Source organism: Ostrea edulis, chromosome 6 (assembly GCF_947568905.1).
Source record: "Ostrea edulis chromosome 6, xbOstEdul1.1, whole genome shotgun sequence".
Lineage (NCBI taxonomy): Eukaryota > Metazoa > Mollusca > Bivalvia > Ostreida > Ostreidae > Ostrea > Ostrea edulis.
Genome location: NC_079169.1, coordinates 35,840,193 through 35,849,026, shown reverse-complemented (window position 1 = coordinate 35,849,026; position 8,834 = coordinate 35,840,193). Strand labels below are relative to the sequence as shown.

Below are 8,834 nucleotides of genomic sequence, written 5' to 3'. Positions count from 1 at the left end.
GAAGATTGTGAATGGAATAAACGAACATATCTTGATTCAGATTTTACACGATTTATACAGGTACATGATGGAAAGGGGTTGCTAAGAATTTGGAAAATCGTATGGTCGATACAATGTTTTTTTTTATTAAAACCGTAGTTAAACTCTAGACAATACATGTCCCTCCCATGAGAAACATACACATGTCAACTTTATAATTCTGAATATAGTGATATGTTTAAACACATTGCCTGTAGTTGTCTAAACCTTTCCTAAAACAGAGACCAATCTAGGGACGATATTACAAACCTTGATCTATGTATCTATGCAGAATTATGTGCTCTTGATGAAGATACTTATATATTTAGGTAAAGCCCGAATTTATCCACTGTCAGAACAGGAGGGAAAATGTTACTACTTATATGTGGCAATTATCTAATTAAAGTATTTGCCATATACAAAAGAAGCATATGAATTAAAATAAAAGTTAGTGTTATGGGTCAGAACAAACCTTAAAGGTAAATCCACACTCGCAGTTTTCTCTGATACACGTTTTAAAAATGTATTTATTTCCATTCATTAGAGTTAAAACTAACAAATTATCCAATAAAATACACAGGTCATCACACTTTTTAAGATGCGAGACGTACATCAACAGAATCATATATCACCATCAGAAAATTGCAATTTTCCTTAAACGGCATTATCTAAATTTCATACAAACTGGTTATGACGATATGATAGCATTAATAACAATTTCATGAAACTGTATCTTCACAAAAATACACAAAATGTCTGTAAAAATAAAGGAAATAAAACACATAATAGACTTGATATAGAAATAAAATAAAAACAGAGTTATTCCCCTTGGATTCAATATTTTAAAACGTATCATTGATTATTCATATATAACTTAGACTTTTGAAACAGTTTATTTTTATCAAGATTTTTTATAATAACTATCGGGAAAGACTGTAACAAAATTTATGTTCCTATCATGCATAAATCTAAATAAATCATTGATTTCCAAAATCTGATGACATCACAGGAGGATGGAATTACTTTAAAAGGAAAGGCAACTCAAAACATTTTACATGATAAATGATAGGATTAATCATATGATAAAGATTTGTCATATTATTCTTTTGATATACGGCCTAGATAAGCTTCAGTACTAATTTTAAAACGTTAAAAATTGAAATTCCCGCCATCTATAGAGTCTGTCACGATGCAGAACTCTTTTATATTCAAGACCATAAAAATCAATAATTTTGACGTCACACCGTCTATTCCGGTTTTGATGAGATCAAAGATGTGCATGTGGTAGAATTTATGAATACATTGCCTTCCTGTCAAGCAGTTAATTACACTAATGCGAAGGGGAGATGTGAAAAAAGTTTTTTCCCCCGAAATTCCTGACCCAACAAAGTATTTGAAAAGAAAATTCTGTAAACTGTGGATCCATCATTTGCGTAATGACAAGTTGAGGTTTGAGACATTTACATGTATGAAGAAACGAGTACCATGTACCTGGTCTGCGACTCGACTGAACGTCTTCTTTTCTTAAATTCTTCTTGCGAAAGAACGGGCTCAAATCTATACGGCTTCAAACTTAACTGTTCGTGACTTGTCATGTTTACAGTGCTGCTGATGAAATAAACCGGAACCGACGGTGTGACGTAATGAATTAATCTTCAATGGCCGCTCTCTTAGCGGCGGGTAATTTGAAATATAAGATAGATTAATATTGATTTAATTGTTAGTGTCCCGGAAGTCAAATATACATTTTGGTTTATCTTATGTATTTTTAAAAATGAATACCAATAGTAAAATTCTTTCAGTTATTTTTTAATCAATAAACGATATAATGGGTAGAAACAACCTTTTTTGTAAATTCACACCTTTACGATACCGAAAACGAGACTGAAAATGTAATACCGGATCTGACGTCACAACCCATCATTGGCGGGTTTTTCACAACAAGACGAGAGTGCAAGAGAAGAAAATATTCGAAGATAAATGGCAAGTAAGAGTAAGGGACACATGTGTATAGTTGCAGGATGCAACAACAGGCCCTCGGACACCGTTTCCGTCCATGTTTTCCCGAAGGACGAGAGACAGAGAGCAGCATGGACTCGATTTGTGAGACTGACCCGTGCAGACTGGACAGGGCCGCCCTAGTATACTGTTGTTTGTAGTGCGCATTTCACGGACGGATGTTTCGAGGCTCAGTTTTCACTGATGAGAGAATTTGTAATTCCTGCGAATTAAACGCCTCTGCCCTGGTGCGATTATATCGCTTTATCCTAAGAGGAAAGTTGACGACCTCAACCTTGCCCTCCTCTCTTCGCCCGAGCCTAAACCCAAGCGCCAGGCTGCCGCCAAGCTGGAGAAAAATAGGATAGGTCTTGTGTAACTTTATTATGAAGATTCCATCGGTAAGAAAGTTGATAATTTTTATTGTAGTCTGTGTCGTTTATTAGCTTTTTTCACTCTAAGTTACAATACACGTACCATATGGCGAGTTTCTTACATGCCCCCATCTGATCAGGACCCTGGCTTAGATTGCCGTTTAAACATGTTCTGTCAAATAGATCCACTGACCTATCTTAGTAATGTGATTAAGAACTTTGCATAATTTAAATATACGTAGACTTCTATTACTCTTTTAGTGGGCAATATTATTTTTCCAACACGATTAAATGTTAACATTGTAAAAATACCAATTCTGATTAATCAAGTGAAGGCTGAGGGGTGTAGAGTGGGTGGCCTGTAACCCCTGTTTTAACTCCTACATGTACATCCTTTGGATTTATACGTTAATGAAAATTAAATTATTTCCAAAAATGACATATTATGGAAACCCCTCTTCACTAATTTAATTTACACAAATCATGGGCAGATCCAGGAATTTTGGAAAGGGAGGGGGGTTATACCATTATTAAATTTTAGTTGTATATGTGTGGGTGTTTTTTAGCAAAATTTTCTGATGAAAGGGGGGGGGGATGTTCCGACCTTCGGGATACCCCCCCCCCCCCCCCCCTCTGGATGATCAGGATCCCCACTGCAAATTATTTCAATATTTACATGGAGACATTTTATTTCAAAATAATAATAAAATTACAGTAAGCACATTATAAAGTACTATCATAACACTTATTTTATCCTTTTTTTATTGGGAAAGGTTGATGATTGCTGCTCTACATTTTAATGATAATTCCTCAAGGCTGCATGCCATAACGAAGGAGGGGAACCAACAATTTAAAATCAGCTTCCCGAAGTTCAAGCGTGGGGAATGCAGTATTCGTAGGAAGCCTGTTGATCCAACATTTAGTAAGAATGTACTTCTAAAGATAATCCACTATCATAATTCATATCAAAATTAATTGGCATTTGTCGCTTTTCATTCAATCAAGTTTAAAACAGCAATAACAAAGTTAATGAGAATTTTTATTATTTATCAAAATACAATACATATAGTAAAGAGTAATTTATTCATAAGGATATAAAGCATACATAAAATTTTAAATAGTGTCCATTTATTCCAGCCCATCAGTCCTGATGAAGGAGACTTGTTTGGCCTTTCAAGGGTCATCAGAACTATTACCATGCTCATTGCCATCTCAACCACTTCCACTGTGCAGTGAATTTTTCCATCCTGATAAAGAAGAAGCTGTGCTACATTTTAGATCGCGTTTCAGTCGGAAGGGGACATCTCTGTGAATGTGAACAAAACGTAATACTAGCTATTTGGACATTCTAGCAAAGCAGATAAAAATATGTTGGTCATACAGATGTGCTCTATTTTAATCTTGTTTAAAAATGTTAAATCATTGTGAAACACCTTTATCTTTGGTTTTGTTTAAATCTGAACCAAAGTCATATACAGTAGTAGGTTGTGAAAACACATTTTGTTATTTTTTTACAAATAAAAAAAAGACTGGGAACAACCATGATATAGGGTCTGACCGTTCGGTAACAATCTGTTTGGTCTAGCATGCAACAGTGTATTTTTGCAAATAATTTATAGAATGAAATATTAGCATAGTATATGTAGTATTAGTTTAGTATATATAATAGTTGTAAGAGTAAAAAATGATAAAACCTTTTTTGTTAAAAACGGGAACATGAAAGCAGGATCCTCGTTCCGTTCCTGGGTGCAGAAACATTTTATTTAAAATATTGTTTGTGTAGCTGATGCTTTCTAGAAAACTGATATTTTATAGCATTCTGTTTTTTTGTATGCATCATATATGAATCGTTCATTTGTTTAAAAAAAGTTGCTTCATCAAAATCATACCATCACTCAGGTGCATCGAATCCTTGATACTCCTCAGAGACAAAGGAATTCCGTCACAGCACACGAGGGTAGAGGGACTCGCACCTTGTGCCCTAGGTATCCTTAGCACTATCAAACAAATTGCCTGTGTGTTGTGTATCTGTTACGCCTGTAATTCCAGGAAATGTTTGAAATTATTCACTAATGATAAACTAGCAATCGGACCCAATGGTCATGTGAATTTTGTATTGATTAAATCAATAAAAAAAAATGGTCATGTGAATTTTGTATTGATTAAATCAATAAAAAAAATTGACTTGCTCTTCAATTGTTGTCCTCATTTCTCCATACTGGGATCAGTATTGGTATTATGCCGCCTCGAGCTCATGCACATCTAAACACACTGATGAAAACCCAGGGTGTTCAGTAAAGCAGGCCAGTTCCATGTTGAATGACTCCCCTCTTCTCATCAACCCTTGGCAATTCGGTGCAGCATACACTTTCCTTGGCAGCTGACATATGGGAATAGAATCCACATTGACACCTAAAATGATTTGTAAATTTGTGAAAGAATAGATAAATCAGTAATGGGGAAAAGATAAGACAATTCTCCTCTAGATGATAATTTTAAAAAAAATTCTTAGAAAAATTGTAAGTACAAATATAACAGTATAAAGGGGGTGTCACATGAGAGGATAGAAAAATCAATGTTATTTTTCAGCTCTTTCCCAATGAAGTAATGAGCGAAAATACACCACAGGAACAAATAATTTTGTCTGTAATAATAGTAGGCCTATTGATAATTGAGGATATATATCATACCACTCCCTAATTACTAAGGGGTGGTATGGTACACACCAGTGAGACCACTGACATTGTTATTACAGATAGAATTACAGATTCCTGTGAATACGACGTGGACAGGCGTAATATGGTGATTAGACATCTGTAATTTTATCATGAATGTAATTAAGAATGATGTACAGTTAAAAATGATTGATCAATTTCGTATTTCCCAAAATTTATTTTATAAACAAACAGTCTAATGGTGCCTTACCATTCCGTGCTTCCGAGGCGATGTTCAAGTTGTTCACGTTCAGCATTCTCCCCATTTAACTCGTCGAAATAGTCAGAATCCATTGCAGCTGGCTCTTATTGGTAAGGAACGATGTCCTGTACGTCCTCGTTACGATAATCTTCAAAGGAAGACGCTTCAAATGATATGTGGAGGTCGATTTCGTCCACAGAAACGGAGGTACCGCTCGCATTTGCCATACTGGCCTGTTTGAGACTGATGGGTTGTGACGTCACACGTCATTATGGATAAATGTAGTAAAACCGGAAGTTCAGTTGATTGATTTCGGGCAGGTGCAAAAATAGCTAACTTTGACGGGGAATATCTCGGTATTGAATGCACGCACGATCATAATTTTTTATTCTTATATTTTCAAATGTATTTCTGGACCAATTTACCATTTATGCACACATGACTTCTGGGGCAGATTGAAGAAATGAACAGACATATTTTATTCATTCAACTATGGAATTCTATATACGACAGGCAACTGTCAACTGCTAACTGCCAACTGCTTACTTCAACAATTATCAAAACTTATTTCTTCTGTAAGATCAAAATCAAGCATCGACAAAACGGATTTACTTCATATCGTATTATCTTTTAAAAGTTGCCATTTAGAAAAAAATAAGAATAGTGGCTTAGTTCCGCGAAAGCGTGTCCGCAACTGTACTTTCATTTTTGTTATTAGTTTATCGAAAACGAAAGTTGTTTTTAAAAATTAATTTTCGATAACTCCGAAGCAAGTGTTTCGGAGTTTATTGACAAAATTTGTTAATTCATAATTATAGATACAGATTTTAAAGTTGTTGTACCCCCTTCTCCTCCTCCCATGCACTTTTCAATGTTGAGCTACCCGTTGCCTATATATTTATACGCTGGATACGTATATTGGTCAGCATAATGTTTTCGATTATTGCGTTTGACGAGAAGAAACGACGTGTATTCATAATATTGCATTCGGCATGGCGGATTACATTTGCATTCGTAACATCATTATCTAATTTTTAATACGGAGAAAGATCATTTTTGTTACAATACGGGATATCAGAACTAGAAAATTTTGGAACTCTTTAGAAAAAATGTTGCGAAAATTATGCGTCACTTGGGCAACTCTTGTATAGGACTGCACAGTGTTCGGCGAGATTTCGTTTCTAGAGATAAACATGTCGAGTATCACACGATACCTCTTGTGATGACGTTTTCGATCTTACACGGGGGATATTACATAAATGGGAACAAAAATTTTAGTATCAGATCTTGAAGAATTGTTCATTAAGACCTGTTGTTAATATTACTTACGTAAAGGAGATGTACTATATATCATATACCTAGTAGTGTATCAGCCCTGATACACCTATCTTGAAATGGATTTCATTTAATCTTATTTTATATTAATCTTCCACAGACAATTCTGGCTAGAGTAGTTGGGGTTGAGGGTTAAGGAATCCCGCCTATCAAGATAAGTATACGAAAATTACATTGATCAGTGGAATTAATACAATTTAAAATCCCCCATCTGAATTATATGAAGTGTTGATTGTTTAATGTGACACTAGTTGATAACTGGTCAAAAAATAAAATAACCAATTCAATAAGAAACGTAACTCATTCACTGAAACATAACCCGGTCACTGAGAAACATAACCCAGTCTCTGAGAAACATAACCCAGTCACTGAGAAACATAACCCAGTCATTGAGAAACATAATCCAGTCACTGAGAAACCTAAACCAGTCACTGAGAAACCTAAAACCCCTTTCACAGATTCACGGATCAGGAGCCGGTCGACGCCGGATGTAAAATTCCAGTCATCCGGGATGATCCGACATCTTTGGGTTTTGTGACGTCATAATGCCAGTGTCAGCACGGTCTTATCACGATGCAGACCCGTAAAACGCCGGATTCTCTACAGATAAGCACGGTAACTACTCGTATGTCCCAGGAAAAAATCCCGGTCGGTGCCGGCATGATAACGGAGCGTACAGAAGATAACGGTTTCTTCCGGTCCACTCACTGTTGTTTCACGGAGATACACGGATTATCGCTGTCTTTCTTCCCTGCGTTTATCGTATCTGTCCGTGTAGTTACCAGGAACAATCCGTCTACAGACTGTAGACATCCATGTTTTTCATCAGAAAAGTTTCGTACACGGATGGCCCCGGACTTTACACGGTTACTTCGGTGGCTACACGGACTTGTCGGTTAATACACGGACGTCTCAGTTGATACGAGATTGTCCCGGACGCCGACAAATACGTACACGGTTTGTACACGTTGATGGCGGGTTGTCAATGACCATCGCGGATTGACAATCCGGGATAATCCAGCGTCTCATTCGTGAATGTGTGAAAGGGGCTTTAACCTACATGTAGTCACTGAGAAACCTAACCTAGTCTCTGAGAAACATGATCCAGTCACTAAACAACATAACCCAGTTACAGAAAAACCTAACCCAGTCACTAAACAACATAACCCAGTCACTGAGAAACCTAACCCAGTCACATAACAACAAAACCTGTCACTGAGAAACATAACCCAGTCACTTAGAAACCTAACCCAGTCACTGAGAAACTTAACCCAGTCTCTGAGAAACATAACCCAGTCAATGAACAACATAACCCAGTCTCTGAGAAACATAACCCAGTCACTTAGAAACCTAACCTAGTCTCTGAGAAACATAACATAGTCTCTGAAAAACATAACCCACTCACCGAACAACATAACCAAGTCACTGAACAACATAACCAAGTCACTGAAAAACAGCCCAGTCACTGAGAAACCTAACCAGTCTCCGAGAACATAACGCGGTCGCGGAGAAACCTAACCTAGTCACTGAGAAACATAACCCAGTCACCGATAAACATAACCCAGTCACTACATGTAAAACATAACCCAGTCACTACATGTAAAACATAACCCAGTCACTGAGAAACATATCGCAGTCACTACATGTAAAAACATAACCCAGTCACTGAGAAACATAACCCAGTCACTGAGAAACCCACCGAGTCACTGAGAAACCTAACCAAGTCACTGAGAAACATAACCCAGCCACTACATGTAAAAACATAACCCAGTCACTGCAAAACATAACCCAGTCTAATCAAAATCAGATCCTAGAATACGCTCACAATCGCAGAGTATACGGCGCGGGTCTAATAATTCTGATTTTAATTATATTGAGTCACTGAGAAACACAACCCAGTTTCTGAGACCCATAACCGAGTCACTGAACATCATAACCCAGTTACTAAAAACATAGCCCAGTCACAGAGAAACCTAACCCAGTCTCTGAAAAACCTAACCCAGTCACTGAGAAACATAACCCAGTCACTGCGAAACATAACCCAGTCACTGAGAAACATAACCGGTCACGGTGAAACCTTACCTAGTCAATGAAAAACATAACCCAGTCTCTGAGAAACACAACCCAGTTTCTGAGACCCATAACCGAGTCACTGAACATCATAACCCAGTTACTAAAAACATAGCCCAGTCA

General features: G+C 36.8%; 1 long non-coding RNA gene across 1 annotated transcript; it reads right to left on the bottom strand.

The window, feature by feature from the left end:
• Positions 1 to 3,424: 3,424 nt before the first annotated feature.
• On the bottom strand, positions 3,425 to 7,629 carry LOC130046745 (uncharacterized). Its single transcript, XR_008795740.1, has 3 exons — positions 5,316 to 7,629; positions 4,280 to 4,802; positions 3,425 to 3,637 (listed from the first exon to the last, which is right to left on the bottom strand). It is a non-coding gene; the product is annotated as an uncharacterized LOC130046745 (long non-coding RNA).
• Between the last annotated feature and the right edge of the window lie 1,205 nt (positions 7,630 to 8,834).